Consider the following 18,164-nt stretch of genomic DNA (forward strand, 5'->3'; position numbering starts at 1 on the left):
CAGGACAGGTACAGCAGCGCCAGTCTCTGTATCTCACATTACTACACTGTGATGTATAACGGGACAGGTACAGCAGCGTCAGGCTCCCTATCTCACATTACTACACTGTGATGTATAACGGGACAGGTACAGCAGCGTCAGGCTCCCTATCTCACATTACTACCCCGTGATGTATAACGGAACAGGTACAGCGGCGTCAGGCTCCCTATCTCACATTACTACACTGTGATGTATAACAGGACAGGTACAGCGGCGTCAGGCTCCCTATCTCACATTACTACACCGTGATGTATAACAGGACAGGTACAGCGGCGTCAGGCTCCCTATCTCACATTACTACACTGTGATGTATAACGGGACATGTACAGCAGCGTCAGGCTCCCTATCTCACATTACTACCCCGTGATGTATAACGGAACAGGTACAGCAGCGCCAGGCTCCCTATCTCACATTACTACACTGTGATGTATAACGGGACAGGTACAGCAGCGTCAGGCTCCCTATCTCACATTATTACATTGTGATGTATAACAGGACAGGTACAGCAGCGCCAGTCTCCGTATCTCAAATTACTACACTGTGATGTATAACAGGACAGGTACAGCAGCGCCAGGCTCCCTATCTCACATTACTACACGGTGATGTATAACGGGACAGGTACAGCAGCGTCAGGCTCCCTATCTCACATTACTACACTGTGATGTATAACGGGACAGGTACAGCGGCGTCAGGCTCCCTATCTCACATTACTACACTGTGATGTATAACGGGACAGGTACAGCAGCGTCAGGCTCCCTATCTCACATTACTACACTGTGATGTATAACGGGACAGGTACAGCAGCGTCAGGCTCCCTATCTCACATTACTACACTGTGATGTATAACGGGACAGGTACAGCAGCGTCAGGCTCCCTATCTCACATTACTACACTGTGATGTATAACAGGACAGGTACAGCAGCGCCAGTCTCCCTATCTCACATTACTACACTGTGATGTATAACAGGACAGGTACAGCAGCGCCAGTCTCCGTATCTCAAATTACTACACTGTGATGTATAACGGGACAGGTACAGCGGCGTCAGGCTCCCTATCTCACATTACTACACTGTGATGTATAACGGGACAGGTACAGCAGCGTCAGGCTCCCTATCTCACATTACTACACTGTGATGTATAACAGGACAGGTACAGCAGCGCCAGTCTCCGTATCTCACATTACTACACTGTGATGTATAACGGGACAGGTACAGCAGCGTCAGGCTCCCTATCTCACATTACTACACTGTGATGTATAACGGGACAGGTACAGCAGCGTCAGGCTCCCTATCTCACATTACTACCCCGTGATGTATAACGGAACAGGTACAGCGGCGTCAGGCTCCCTATCTCACATTACTACACTGTGATGTATAACAGGACAGGTACAGCGGCGTCAGGCTCCCTATCTCACATTACTACACTGTGATGTATAACGGGACAGGTACAGCAGCGTCAGGCTCCCTATCTCACATTACTACCCCGTGATGTATAACGGAACAGGTACAGCGGCGTCAGGCTCCCTATCTCACATTACTACACTGTGATGTATAACAGGACAGGTACAGCGGCGTCAGGCTCCCTATCTCACATTACTACACCGTGATGTATAACAGGACAGGTACAGCGGCGTCAGGCTCCCTATCTCACATTACTACACTGTGATGTATAACGGGACAGGTACAGCAGCGTCAGGCTCCCTATCTCACATTACTACCCCGTGATGTATAACGGAACAGGTACAGCAGCGCCAGGCTCCCTATCTCACATTACTACACTGTGATATATAACGGGACAGGTACAGCAGCGTCAGGCTCCCTATCTCACATTATTACATTGTGATGTATAACAGGACAGGTACAGCAGCGCCAGTCTCCGTATCTCAAATTACTACACTGTGATGTATAACAGGACAGGTACAGCAGCGCCAGGCTCCCTATCTCACATTACTACACGGTGATGTATAACGGGACAGGTACAGCAGCGTCAGGCTCCCTATCTCACATTACTACACTGTGATGTATAACGGGACAGGTACAGCGGCGTCAGGCTCCCTATCTCACATTACTACACTGTGATGTATAACGGGACAGGTACAGCAGCGTCAGGCTCCCTATCTCACATTACTACACTGTGATGTATAACGGGACAGGTACAGCAGCGCCAGTCTCCCTATCTCACATTACTACACTGTGATGTATAACAGGACAGGTACAGCAGCGCCAGTCTCCCTATCTCACATTACTACACTGTGATGTATAACAGGACAGGTACAGCAGCGCCAGTCTCCGTATCTCAAATTACTACACTGTGATGTATAACGGGACAGGTACAGCGGCGTCAGGCTCCCTATCTCACATTACTACACTGTGATGTATAACGGGACAGGTACAGCAGCGTCAGGCTCCCTATCTCACATTACTACACTGTGATGTATAACAGGACAGGTACAGCAGCGCCAGTCTCCGTATCTCACATTACTACACTGTGATGTATAACGGGACAGGTACAGCAGCGTCAGGCTCCCTATCTCACATTACTACACTGTGATGTATAACGGGACAGGTACAGCAGCACCAGTCTCCCTATCTCGCATTACTACACGGTGATGTATAACGGGACAGGTACAGCGGCGTCAGGCTCCCTATCTCACATTACTACACTGTGATGTATAACAGGACAGGTGCAGAAGTGCCAGACTCTTGCCTACATGTAAACCAAGACACTGTTGTACACTGCGACCTGCGTAGTCGGAGCAGGTACATTGTGGCAGTGCCAACTTCCCTTGTTTTCATTTCTGAAGATGCTTTGGGGAGTCCTGACAGCCATTAAATATTTACCGAACCAAATGGAAGTTTTGTCAGGAACGCAGAGAGCACTCTCCCCTCTAACTCCATTGAGGCGGAGCGCCCGCAGAGCGTCGCTAAGCAGGAACTTAGTGAGCCAGAAAATATTAACCCCTCCATATCTGGGATGTGCCAAAAATCCTTTTAACCATTATACTCCTTTATGCTTTGGAGCATATGTGAAGTTCTCTTGACTCTTCCATATGTTGCCGGCACGCTGCCAACATGCCTATCCATTCCCTTGCTATGGGATTCTATATTACACTATTACATCATTCCTTATAAATGCTTATTATAACAGGATGTGTGGAAAGTAGGTGCTGCCTGCTGTGGTGTGCCCGAAACGCCAACTAAGATGCTGCGTTGAATGAGAGGGGCCCAATCCTGCGGAAGTCTATATAGAAGTGTGCGTGTGCTCATGGTTCTGTGTGTATGGTTTGTACAGTGGCTGAGGCAATAGGCCCTTTTGAAGTTGTCCACTATCAGGTGCGCTCAGCCTTTCTCTCACATTGGGCACCGGCCATTTCTGCGTACCCTCTCTTCCATTCGCCTTGTCTTTGTAGGATTCAGGTTCTGCGCGCTGCAGATAATCCCAGACGCAGATTATTCTGCATCTGTGGGCAACAGCAGATACCTGGTACTGAGACGACCCCGCGGCAGCTGATCTGAGAAGAAAAGTCTATTCAGAAGAAGGGTCATGGAAATCTAGGCCAGGAGAAGTTGTGGACTCATGTCGGTCGAGGAGCAAAACAAAGTTGAATACGGGGATCAGGGCGAGATAGATTGAGATGGCAGTGAGGGACGTGCGTCGTCCTGCTCGTAAGACGTGATCTGCAGCATGCCACCTGCCTTCCTCTGAATGGTGTCCCAAGAGGCTGGCTGGTGGCATAATACTTCCAGATGGTGGCACACAGGTGCCAGGTCCTTTTTTGGGGGGGGGTTGAGAGGGTTAAGAGCTGGCTCTGTAATAACCACTTTGTGGAAACAGGGAAGTAGAGAGAAGAGGGGGAGGGAGGGTGGGTGCAGGTGGCATGGAGGCTGGCATGAAGGCAGTGGATGGGGAATGCCAGCACCATCTGTTACAAGAAGCGCATCTGGGTCTCACTGTGCCCCCGTCACCCTGCCTTACAATTAGGATCCTGGCATCTCTATTAGGGAGGCAAGTGGGGAACCCTGACGCAGACACTGGCGCAGACTCCTAGGAGCAAGGCACCGAAAATGTGCCAACCTTATTACCTTGTGCAGAGGAAACCGCACTGCCTGCTAATATTATTACTTTCTAAAGCCTATTAGGCATGGCATGTGCCAGGCTTAATATCGTGTGCGGAGCGTGGGGCACAGAGGTAGCAGCTTACTGACGGCAGAGACGTTATCACAGCACAGAGTGGCAGCTGCAGGTGCTGGTGCAGCGCTGACTGGTGTGCCACCTTTACCTGGAGCTGAGAACTGACTGAACATGCCTTGTCTAGGTTAATGAGATTGGCAGTCTACACCGTACACTGCACACCGTACTATGCTGTTCTGGCACACTGATCCGCTCACATCATTTGCAAACCATATTACCTTATGCGGGGCCTTGTGTGCCCGCAGCGTGCCAGCTTTGTCCAGTCTTGTCTGAAATGTTGTGGGCACCGCACAATGTGACATTTACATAGATGAGACCCAACCAAAAAGCTGCATCTCTATTGTCCCTGCAATTCTCCGTTTGTCCACTGTGTGTCAGCAATTGCACATACACAGTAGTTTATATAATTGTATGGGGGAAAATGTACTCAAATCAAATGGGTACGAATAGTCATACTCCTACCCATTCGCTGTTAAATACGTATAACTTACATTGGCAAATTTCCGAACATACGAAAGCGTACGATGCGCATTTTTGTCATTCGTAATATTATTCGTATAGAATGAATTAAAGCCTATTCTTTTCAATGGGACCGACAAATTTACTAATGATTCGTAATGGAGGATATGAATACGAATCACGGGTTTCAAATAGACCGTGTTTTTTGGTCATATTTGAGGGAAGCCTGCATGGATTCGTCAGATTAGTCAGATCCCTGCAGGTTTCTTAGTTTAAAAAAAAAAAAATAATAATAATAATATTTGTTAAAATAATAATAATAATAATTATTATTATTATTGGGCTCAAAGAACCAGTCCTGATTTTAGAAATGAATGGGGTCAAAATGTTGTGGTTCCCCCGCATTTCCAAAAACAGCACCAAGTTCAAGGGCCGGTCCTAGTTCTCAAAATACAGGGTTCAAAACATACTTGCCTACTTTTGAAAACTAGTTTCAGGGAGATTATAGTTGGTAGTAGAACTCTGCACAGTGCCCCATTGAGGGGGCATGTCATGCTCCACCCAAAGGGCATGTGTAGTTCCATATATGGAGAGATTGTGAAAAGAGATTGTGAACGTGGCACCTAAAAGCGTGGGTGTGCACTGCTACTTCTGAGTGGAATCTTTTAAAATGACTTATATCCAAATGTAGATGAGCCCCAAAGCAGTTAGTAAGAGCTACTATACTTGGTAAAGTGCTGGGAAATTCCTCATTCCTCATCCCTTTTTTCCCCCAAAATGTAACAGTGTAATGTGGGCTAGGTGAACTGAGGGAGATTGCTAGACTAATGAGGGAGAGAGGGAGATTGCTGTTATTTCAGGGAGTCCTGTCTGCAGGAGGGTAGGCAACTATGGTTCAAAATGACTAGGGGTCCCCCGTATTTTGAGAACCAGCACCAGGCAGGGTAATGTCACAGCCGGAGGAAACTATTTATATTAGTTCACCCGGCCAAAGCATTCACCCCCTGACCGGTTAGCCTGGGCAGGGACCCTGGGGGAGTGGGGACCCCCCAATAAATAAAGCAGGATTAACCCTGCTTGGGCTGAAGCCCAGGGCTGTCCTTGGTGCTCCAGGGCGGTGGGCACTGGGCATATGTGTAAAATATATGTGCCTGTTTTTCATTGCAGTGCCTAGTAAGTCTCATGATACGCGGCGCCTGCGATGACTTATGTCCTATATAAAAATAATTTGATGGTGAGCCTGTTATGAAGGATTTGGGACATATTCTCACACCCGTACACATCCTTTTGCACATTAATTCACATGGTGGGATTTCACTGGAGCAGGGCGGCAGCTTAGCTGATCGCTGGCTGCTGTGACCAGGCCTGAATTACCCCCATGTCTCTACAACAAAGGTAGAACAAATTTAAAGATTATTTACAGTTTACAGATTATAGACAGTGGTATGTCTGTACAGGGTATGTAGTGTGATATATGGGTGGCGTCCATCCCACAAGAGATCCCATACCAATTTCTGCACATCTAAGAACCACTTGGTGAGAATAACCACAGGGAGAGCCTGGAGAACGAGTAAGATTCCCAAACCAAGAGTACATTCAAGATTGCCAAGTCTGTAACTCAGACTGTAATTTAGCCAAAAGGGGAGGGAAGTCTTAAATAAAGACCTTAAGTCCATGGTAATGGAAAACCTCTAAGTATATTAAACAAGTGGGATGCCAGATAAAAGGAAAGGCATGTTTGAGGCCCTCAATAGCTGAAGACTCCATAGTTAGATTCCGAACTACAGATTTTGTAAAAATTAGAGAGTGCTCCAGAGGACAGGGGATGGGGGTTACTGTATTAGCCGCCATGGACAAAGGTCATCTGCAAAAAGAGCCAGATTGAATGCGGAGATGCTGGGATTTAACTTAATGGACCAGACCAAGCCTCCATCCAGAGCACATAAGGGGGTAACCTTCTCTGGATCACAGAAATGTTTTATTTTGCCCAGGAGCAATCTCAGAGGGCGTGTGTCAGCTCCATGAGGGTGGAAGGGGTGAGTGACACCTTGTGGGAGGTGTCCAAGACTTTGGGGGAAATTTAATAGGATGAGAAATTCAGAAAGTGAGAGATTTGGTAAGAAATCTCGTTTTTTTTTTTAAAGCGGCAATCATTTACACTGCAAAATCCAACTGGTTTTGCGGTGTAAATGATTGCCGCTTTAAAAAAAAAAAGAGATTTCTTACCAAATCCCTCACTTTCTGATTCTCTCATGTGTTTTCCACAGAATGGCCTCAGTTTGTCCAAGTCTCTTTAAGCAAGGAAACTAGTTGGATACATTTCCCCTTGAGTACAGAGCACTCATTCTGGAGGGGGCCAGGAACAGAGTAATGCTTTACATATATAAGAGTGTTACATGTGGGGAAGCCTTTTTTTTTCTTGCACTGCAGCCATAAATGAAGTGACGTAACACATTCAATCCTGCACAGCATTGACTGCAGAGACAGCGACATGGGGCCTGATTCAGACATTATTGCAAATGCAGAATCTTTCTCAAATGGGCAAAACCATGTGCACTGCAGGTGGGGCAGATGTAACATGTGCAGAGAGAATTACATTTGGATGCGGTGTGTTCAAACTGAAATATAAATTGCAGTGTAAGAATAAAGCAGCCAGTATTTACCTTGCACAGAAACAAAATAACGCTCCCAGATCTAACTCTCTCTGCACCTGTTACATCTGCCCCATCTGTAGTGCACATGATTTTGTCCAGTTAAGAAGGATTTAGCATTTTCAATCAGGTCTGAATCAGGACGCAACGCGGGCAACAGAAGTTTTACTATAACTAGAGTGCGGATAATTTTGTATTCACCCTCGTAATTAGCCTCCGCCATTGCCTCCTGCCCAGTCAAAATGAGGAGGACTTAAAACTCCCATCCTGAGCTCCACCTCACCCGTTGGCTCAGACTGCTTTAAATCAAAGGGATTTCCTTTGGGTACATGCTTGGCTGATATGACATGTGGTCGCTAGCGCTGTTTGTCATGATGTCCCTGTGTCACCTCCTCATGCGGTCTCTTGTCACCTAGCATTTTCTGTAAACACAATCATCCAGTCCTTTAAACAGTTGTCTTTCTCCTGAGTTTGATCCAGAGAGAGCTTCCAAGGCTCCAGGCTCTTTCCAGTAATATCAACTACTTAGATTCTGCTGTTGCACAGTTCCTGGTCATTCTCCTGTTGCCAGATTGGCTCCAGCTATTACCATCTCCAGCTTTGGCGCAGACCAGTCTGTTCCATCAGTAACCAGTCCGATACTACCTAGTACCTTTGGTTTCCAGACCGACCATCGGTAACCACTCTAGTACCAGCCAGTATCATCGGTTCCCAGACTGACCATCGATAACAAGTCCGATGCCAGCCTGCACTATCGGTTCCAAGACTGACCAACGGTAACAAGCCTGATACTACCCTGTACCATTGGTTCCCAGACAGACCACTGATAACTAAACCGATACTCACCTGCACCATCGGTTTCCAGACTACCATCGATAACCTGCCAAGTACTATCGATTCCAGTATACATCGTTACAAAAGACTGTACCACCTGTTTCTCATATACATCCTTGGTACTCACAGCTTGAATAAGGGACACTATGGCACAGGGCTGCAACCTGCCCATCGGGGCAGCAAAATCCATAGTTCCTTGCAGGACTCCCTGGTTTAGACTCTGTGCCTCTGTTAGCATATTCACCAATTCCCTGTTCATCTGTGCCCTCCATGCATCTGTACTCCTCTCCAGTTTATGCCTCATCACTATATCAAGTCTCCACGGTTCCATCTATCTCTGTTGATCCACTTCATTTACAGCCAGGAACACAGTGTCGTTGCCTTCACCCTTCCTCTAACTCTTTTTCAGTGCCCCTTCCCTCACCCTTACTCTAACTCCTTCTCAGAGTCCCTGCCCCCACCATCCATCTAACTCCCCTCAGGGTCCCTGCCCTCACCCTCTAACGCCTCCTCAGCGGCCATTCCCATCTAACTTCTTCTAACTCCCCCTCAGCATCCCTGCCTTTACCTTCCTTTATCTCCTCCTCAACAGCCCTGCCCTAACCCTTCCACTAACTCCTCCTCAGAGTCCCTGCCCTCACCCTCCCTCTAACTACCCCTCAGCCTCCTTGCCCCCACCGTACCTTCAACTCCTCCTCAGGGTCCCTGCCCTCACTCTCCCTCTAACTCCTCCTCAGCAGCCATGCCTTCACCCTCCCTCTGACTCTCCTTCAGCGTCCTTTCCTTCACCCTCCCTCTATCTCCTCCTCAGCATCCCTGCCCTCACTCTCCCTCTAACTATTCCTCAGCCTCCCTGCCCTCACCCTCCCTCTAACTCCTCCTCAGCATTCCTGCCCTTACCCTCCCTCTAACTCCCGCTCTGTATCCCTGTCCTCACCCACCCTCTAATTCCCTCTCAGTGCCACTGCCCTCACCCTCCCTCTAGCTATCCCTCAGCATCCTTGTCCTCACTCTTCATCCAACTCCACCTCAGAATCCCTGCCCTTACCCTCCCTTTATCTCCTCCTCAGTGTCCCTGCCCTCACTCTCCCTCTAACTACTATTCCTCAGCCTCCCTGCCCTCACCCTCCCTCTAACTCCCACCCAGCATCCCTGCCCTCACCCTCCCTCTATCTCCCACCCAGCATCCCTGTCCTCACCCTCCCTCTAACTCCCACCCAGCGTCCCTGCCCTCACCCTCCCTCTAACTCCCACCCAGCGTCCCTGCCCTCACCCTCCCTCTAACTCCACACAGCATCCCTGCCCTCACCCTCCCTCTAACTCCCACCCAGCATCCCTGCCCTCACCCTCCCTCTAACTCCCACCCAGCATCCCTGCCCTCACCCTCCCTCTAACTCCCACCCAGCGTCCCTGCCCTCACCCTCCCTCTAACTCACACCCAGAATCCCTGCCCTCACCCTCCCTCTATCTCCCACCCAGCATCCCTGTCCTCACCCTCCCTCTAACTCCCACCCAGCGTCCCTGCCCTCACCCTCCCTCTAACTCCCACCCAGCGTCCCTGCCCTCACCCTCCCTCTAACTCCACACAGCATCCCTGCCCTCACCCTCCCTCTAACTCCCACCCAGCATCCCTGCCCTCACCCTCCCTCTAACTCCCACCCAGCATCCCTGCCCTCACCCTCCCTCTAACTCCCACCCAGCGTCCCTGCCCTCACCCTCCCTCTAACTCACACCCAGAATCCCTGCCCTCACCCTCCCTCTAACTCACACCCAGCGTCCCTGCCCTCACCCTCCCTCTAACTCCCACCTAGCGGCCCTGCTCTCACCCTCCCTCTAACTCCTGCCCAGCATCCCTGCCCTCACCCTCCCTCTATCTCCCACCCAGCATCCCTGTCCTCACCCTCCCTCTAACTCCCACCCAGCGTCCCTGCCCTCACCCTCCCTCTAACTCCCACCCAGCGTCCCTGCCCTCACCCTCCCTCTAACTCCACACAGCATCCCTGCCCTCACCCTCCCTCTAACTCCCACCCAGCATCCCTGCCCTCACCCTCCCTCTAACTCCCACCCAGCATCCCTGCCCTCACCCTCCCTCTAACTCCCACCCAGCGTCCCTGCCCTCACCCTCCCTCTAACTCACACCCAGAATCCCTGCCCTCACCCTCCCTCTATCTCCCACCCAGCATCCCTGTCCTCACCCTCCCTCTAACTCCCACCCAGCGTCCCTGCCCTCACCCTCCCTCTAACTCCCACCCAGCGTCCCTGCCCTCACCCTCCCTCTAACTCCACACAGCATCCCTGCCCTCACCCTCCCTCTAACTCCCACCCAGCATCCCTGCCCTCACCCTCCCTCTAACTCCCACCCAGCGTCCCTGCCCTCACCCTCCCTCTAACTCACACCCAGAATCCCTGCCCTCACCCTCCCTCTAACTCACACCCAGCGTCCCTGCCCTCACCCTCCCTCTAACTCCCACCTAGCGGCCCTGCTCTCACCCTCCCTCTAACTCCTGCCCAGCATCCCTGCCCTCACCCTCCCTCTAACTCCCACCCAGCATCCCTGCCCTCACCCTCCCTCTAACTCCCACCCAGCGTCCCTGCCCTCACCCTCCCTCTAACTCACACCCAGAATCCCTGCCCTCACCCTCCCTCTATCTCCCACCCAGCATCCCTGTCCTCACCCTCCCTCTAACTCCCACCCAGCGTCCCTGCCCTCACCCTCCCTCTAACTCCCACCCAGCGTCCCTGCCCTCACCCTCCCTCTAACTCCACACAGCATCCCTGCCCTCACCCTCCCTCTAACTCCCACCCAGCATCCCTGCCCTCACCCTCCCTCTAACTCCCACCCAGCATCCCTGCCCTCACCCTCCCTCTAACTCCCACCCAGCGTCCCTGCCCTCACCCTCCCTCTAACTCACACCCAGAATCCCTGCCCTCACCCTCCCTCTAACTCACACCCAGCGTCCCTGCCCTCACCCTCCCTCTAACTCCCACCTAGCGGCCCTGCTCTCACCCTCCCTCTAACTCCTGCCCAGCATCCCTGCCCTCACCCTCCCTCTAACTCCCACCCAGCATCCCTGCCCGCACCCTCCCTCTAACTCCCACCCAGCATCCCTGTCCTCACCCTCCCTCTAACTCCCACCCAGCATCCCTGCCCTCACCCTCCCTCTAACTCCCACCCAGCATCCCTGCCCTCACCCTCCCTCTAACTCCCACCCAGCGGCCCTGCTCTCACCCTCCCTCTAACTCCTGCCCAGCATACCTGCACTCAACCACCATCTACCTCCCCTTTAGTATCCTGCCCTCACCCTCCTAGAGAGAAGGAAAACCAGGTTGAGTGTGCTGGGTGGGGGTGTTGTGGGGTAGGAGGGAAAATGCATGCGGTGGCCCTCTACTAGGTAGATGGGGTAAACCTAAATGGAGCAGGTTGGTGGCACAGGCAGCTGTCCGAGGGGGTGGAATGGGATGCAGTCACTAGGTATACAAGCATTAGGTTGACAGTCACTAAGTTGACATGAAATAGGTCGACCTATGCATCAATCTCTTCAGGGCTAAATGCTGTACAGCATTGTGATGCTTCAATAACCCAATGATAGACTTGAAGATTTGCAGACTTTTTTTTATAGTAAAAAATATGTACCTGCAGTCTATGCAGCCTGATCTTTACATCTGATAACTCAGATATGTGATGTTATTGCAGTTGCTGATTATTGGACGATAACACTCAATTAGGAGATAACCTGTAGTATTTAACCGTTTAACAACATGTCAACAATCAGTACAATTCCACCTACTCACCTTCATTTTTAAAGTGTTCAGCTAAAGACTTCTCTTACCCACAAATGGAACACTCTACTGAAAAGGTCGACATGAAAAAGGTCAATATGATTTAGTCAAAAGTTTTTTGGTGTCTATGTCAGCATAAGTCGACATGGATAACATATAAGTGCACTGCGTCCCCTCACCTGGCTCGCCGCGCTCAGCACACTATTATAATATAACTCCTTGACCACTTGGGTGGTCAGGGCCGGTGCTGGGGTGTCCGGCGCCCTCCTGCAAACCATACATTTTGCGCCCTTTCACATTGCCATTGCAACAAGCTGCAGCCCGATTGTGGGAGCGTATGCAACATGCGATCCTATGAAGGATCTCGGGTGCATGTACATGTATGCATACACCATCTCAGTGCTGTGTCCGCAAAATGTTGCAGGCACTAAAGGTGCCCATACACGCTGCGAGCATCGCATACGTTATGGGCTAGATCACATTGCATTGCATCGCACTACATGCATGCAATGTGTGTGCGATGCGATCCGAAAGCAGTACAAAAAGTATGTGCAGCACTCGTGACTGAGGGGGAAAGAGGGGAGAGAAGGATGAGATGGAAGAAGAGGGGAGGAGATAGAGGGGGCAGAGTGTTAAGGACTGGCAGCGGCACTGGCACAGCACACTGAGAAGAGGGAAGGAAGGGGAGGCGGCGCTGCTGCCTGTTCATCATTTGATTGACAGCAGACAGGCGCAGGGAGCAATGGGTAGGGGGCGGATCCGGACATGACATGTCATCCAGGCTTTCACAGACAGCGCTACATGCGCAAGTGTCCGTGAGGAAGAGGGGGCAGGTCACAAGAGGAGGACAGTGTGTGCGCGGTGCAGGGAGCTCCTCAGCCTCTCCATACTGCCGCCCGCTGTCAGACAGGCGCTGCGTGCAGGAGGCAGTGACAGTGAGGGCTGAGGCAGCTTTAGCAGAGCAGGGAGGGAGACAGCGCCTTTTCAGTATGGCGCCTCCCTGCTTTGCAGGAGCTGCTGAGTGGGTAGCGCCGGCCCTGTGGGTGGTAAAGTATGAACAAGTCCGGGTGAAACAGGAAACAATTTAAAAACTCATGTTGGCCTTTTCACAAGTCGTCAATCTTGTGACCATGCTGACATTATGCATGCCAACATTTTTTATGTGTCGACTTTTTGACTGTCAACAAATAGTGTTTGGCATTTTGACTGTTGGCCTTTATAATGTTGACCTAATAACATAGAAACATAGAATTTGATGGCAGATAAGAACCACTTGGCCCATCTAGTCTGCCTCTTTTTTAAACATGTTACCTCAAACCATATTTATGCTTATTTTTTTGTAAGGATATCAATATGCCTATCCCAAGCATGTTTACATTGTACTACTGTATTTGCCTCTACCACCTCTAATGGGAGGCTATTCCACTTATCCACTACCCTTTCTGTGAAGTAATTCTTCCTCACATTTCCCCTGAATCTTCCCCCCTCTAGTTTCAGTGCATGTCCTCGTGTTCTGTTGCTCCTCTTCCTGTGAAGAATGTCTCCCACCTGTACCTTGTTAAACCCCTTGATATATTTGAAAGTTTTTATCATCTCCCCCCTTTCCCTTCTCTGCTCTAAAGTATACATATTAAGATTTTTTAGTCTTTCCTGGTACGTTTTGTGATGTAGGTCATGCACCATTCTTTGTACAGACTCTAATCTCTTATATATTTGGCTACATCTGTCACTCAAAATGTGTGAGTGTGTCTATAACGCTGGGTGGAGCCTCTGACTCCGCACACACTCACATAGTGACAGAGAACCAGCCCAGTGAGCCCACAGCGCCCCCCCTCCTGCGATTCGCGCACCCCCCGACTCCCCCCTCCCGTGATTCGTGGCACCCCCCCCGCGATTCGCAACCCCCCCGCGACCCCCCCTCCCGCTATTCACGCCACCCACCCCACCCCCGCGATTCCCCCTCCCGCGATTCGCACCCCCCTTGCAATTTGCGGACCCCCACCCCCTCCCACTATTCGCGGGCCCCCCTCCCGTGATTCGCGGACCCCCTGCGCCCCCCCCGCAATTCACGCCCCCCCTCCCACAATTCACGTCACCCCCGTGCCCCCCCTCCCGCGATTCGCAACCCCCCTTGCGCGATTCACGGACCCCCGCAACCCCACTCCCACATTTCACGTACCCCCATGAGAATGGGGGATCCTGTACCGCCACAAGCAGGTGCCGCCCCTAGGTGGGAAATCTGGCCCTGTCTGCTACGCTGCAGGTTCCCCCACTGCCAGAAGTGTCCCCACGGTCCTCTGCACCAGCGCCACAACGTTTATCAATGTCTTGCCCACATACCACTATTATACAGCCTCCTGCTCTCATGCACCCCCTTACTCCCTCCATATGGGAGGAGACGCTCACCCACTGCCAGGAGCTGCATACTGTCCCCCACCCTCCTCCAGTTCCAGGGATGCCCATCGACCATCAATGATTTCAAATCATTGATGGTTTATGGCCGATGTTGAATAATTTTGCCATCGATGTGGGAGGACCAGATGGTTTCCCTACATCGATGGCAAAGGAGAACCGATCAAGTTTCAATTTTTTTTATGGTGCCATTACACAGAGCATAGGTCCGCCCCCCCCCCCCGCCCACACACCCGACAGTCCCGCCACTTAGTTCTGATTGTCCCACGGCCTATTCAGTCCGATATAATGGATGACCATCGATAGCTACAACAATCGATGGTTATCCAAGTAAGATTTTACTATTATCGTTGGCAGGGTGCAAAATCGCCATCAATGCCAACCATCGATGGCGTCTGCACCAATGCCCATCCCAACTCTGCAACAGGCAAAAACCTTTACTACCCCTCATGCCCACACACCTCTATCACTGCCCTGCCTCCTGTTCTCCTGCCCCGTAACTTCCGCCAGTGGGGACCCGCTCACCCTGTGTTGCCCACATACCCCTATCATGCCTCATAGCCCAGCCGCCTGCTCTCATGCACCCTAACTCCCACCCAGTAGGAGGAGACTCTGACTCAGGGGCGCCATCCTGTACTCCTGTGCTGCCACGCTGGACCCTCACCCACTGGCAGAAGCTGCACAGGGTCTTTAGTCCCCCATATGCCCACATAGCCAGTGGCGTAACTAAAGGACTGCAGCCCCCGCAGTGGCGGGGAGGCGCCGGGGGTCTGCGGGCGCTGTTGTTTCTTCGCCAGCTCCCCACTGCTTGTGGGTGCAGCGGGGAGCTGGCAGGGGGGTCCGTGCGGCGCGGGGGTACCTGTGGTCAGGGACTCGGGAGAGCCTGGAGGTCCCTGCGGCGCTGATTATGAGTTGCCGGGGTCCCTGCAGCGAAGTGGAAATACTGCACTGCCGCCGTGCGGCGGCGCGGGAAGCGTTTCTAATTTTGAAAACACTGGCCGCGGCCGCACACTGATTGATTCAGCCAATCAGCATGCGCCCAGTGTTTTCAGAGTCAGAAGTGTTTCCCGCGCCGCCGCATGGCGGTAGCGCATTATTTCCACTTCGCTGCAGGGACCCCGGCAACTCATAATCAGCGCCGCAGGGACCACATGGACCCCCCTGCCAGCTCCCCTGGGGGGGGGGGGGGGTCTTGTCTTTTAACGGGGGGGGGGGGGGCGACGATATTGTCCCGGCGAGGGGGAGAAAAATTTTCTGTTACGCCACTGCACACAGCCCTATCACTGTGTCGTGACCTCAGCTAGTGGGGAGTCGCTGACCCAAAAACACCCTACTATACTATTGCACACACACACCTAAACAACCGCTTTTTAATTAAACAAAACAATACACACCCCCTTCCAAATCATATGCTCTCTATTTAACACATTTCACCTATAACTCAAGTTGCAATACAGGCCATCTTTCATACAATTCTAACCATATTTCTCACAATACAAACATTCACAAATTAAGGGGCGCAGCCCCTTACGACGGTGTGAAGAGCGCCCGTAGGGCGCGATGAATCGCCTAGTGTATTTATATCCTTTTGGAGATATGGCCTCCAGAACTCAACACAATACTCTAGGTGAGGTCCTACCAATGACCTATACAGTGGCATTATTACTTCTTTCTTTCTACTGCTGATACCTCTCACTATGCAACCAAGCATCTGACTTGCCTTCTTCATTGCTTTGTTACATTACCTGCCTGCCTTTAAGTCCCCTAAAATAGTGACACCTAGATCCCTCTCTTCCTCAGTAGTTTCCATTATAGTGCCATTTACAGTATACTATATTTAGTCTTTGGATTTTTGAGACCCAAGTGCATGATTTTGCATTTTTTTGGCATTAAACTGTAGTTGCCATGCTCCTGACTATTCCTCTAATCTACCTAGTACATCAATCATTTGTTTTACCCCTCCTGCTGTGTCTACCCTGTTGCATACCTTTTTGTCATCTGCAAAAAGGCAAATTTTAAGGCCCATACACACTTGAAGATTTTCATTTCAAAAGACTTTGCCAAATCTCTAAAAGATATATCTTTTACCAAAGTAGTGCATACACACTAAGCTACTTTCCCCAAAGAGCAAGAGATTTTCAGGAGTGCTGAAAATCTTTCATTAGAAAAGCTATTTACATAATGGGCGGGTTTGAATTCCAAGGGTGGGAGCAGAGGCCACCAATGTAAAAAAAATATATATATATGAGGCGGTAACGTATACATCGCTGGCCTGTGATGTATATTCTGTACATCGCTGGCCAGGGATGTATACGTTAGTGGATCCACTGGCCACCAATGTAAAAGAAACATGAGCCGGTAACGTATACATCGCTGGCACAGGCCAGCGATGTATATGTTACCAGCGCCACTGCCTACCCATGTTAAGAAATGAGCCGCTAATGTATACAATGTTGGCGTGTCAGCGATGTATACGTTATCGGCTCATTTCTTAACATTGGTGGGCAGTGGCACTAGTAACGTTTTACGCCAGTGATGCATACGTTAGCGGCTCATTTTTTTTACATTGGTGGGCAGCGGATCCGCTAACTTATACATCGCTGGCACAGGCCAGCGATCTATACGTTACTAGTGCCACTGTCCACCAATGTAAAAAAAATATAAGCCAGTAACGTATACATCACTGGCCTGCACCAGCGATGTATACGTTGCCAGCTTTTTTTTTTTTTCCATTGGTGGCCAGTGGCACTAGTAACGTATAGATCGCTGGCCTGCGCCAGTGATGTTTACATTACTAGCTCTTTTTTTTTGTTTTTTTTTTAACATTGGTGGGCAGTGGTTTGCTGGTTAATACCAGCATAATACATAAACAACATTGGTGGCAGTGTACTCGCTTGTAATAGCTGCAGCAGCGCTTCTGCGCTTCTCCAGCAGCTTCTTCTATTGTGACTGAGGTGACTGAGGTGACTGAGGTGACTGAGTGGACGGACGGACGGACGGAGCAGGGCGGGTGAGTATGACTGTGGGAGGCACTGGGGGAGGCAGCGGGGGAGTGCAGTAGCGCCTAGGCTACTTGGACGGGACTCGGGAGCGCAGGTGAGAGGGAGGGAGCGGGGGAGGGTACAATTGCCGCGGCAATGTAAAATCAGCAGGACGGGGACAGGGGGAGGGAGCAGGGGAATGGAGGCCGGCCCAGCAGAATGTCTTCTTTGGACCATCATCGCTCGCCGCATACACACTGAGCGATGATGGTTCCAAAAGAAGCCATGATCGCCAGGCATGCTGGTTTTACCAGCAGATTATCCACTTTGACAGCGATGATGCGGGAGCGCGCATCATCGCTAGTGGGTGATCTGTGCTCCATACACACTAGGCGATTTTCACCTGAAAATCGGTCAAAACACCGGTTTTGACCGATTTTCACCTGAAAATCGCCAAGTGTGTATGGGCCTTTACCCTCAATTCCATTTGCAATATCACCAATAAAGATATTAAAAAGCACTGGTCCAAGTACAGATCCCTGGGGTACCCAGGGGTTAAAGTGAGGCGGAACGGGGCGGAACTGCGTTCCGTCAGTTCCATATTGGAGGCAGAACGGTTCCGCCTCTGTCCGGTCACCTTGCCCCGCTGTGGCAGTGTCCCTGCCTGCAACTTTGCTATAAGAGTCTGCCGGGCAAAGCGATGTAAACCAGGCTGTCTTTCTTATCTATCCCCACCGGCGACTCTGCAGCATGGCGCGGCTATTTAAAATGACGCGCCAGGCTCACATCCCGGCAGCCAATCAGGCAGCTCGTGACT

This window comes from Crinia signifera, chromosome 4, assembly GCF_055691185.1.
Source record: "Crinia signifera chromosome 4, ASM5569118v1, whole genome shotgun sequence".
In the NCBI taxonomy this organism is placed as follows: domain Eukaryota; kingdom Metazoa; phylum Chordata; class Amphibia; order Anura; family Myobatrachidae; genus Crinia; species Crinia signifera.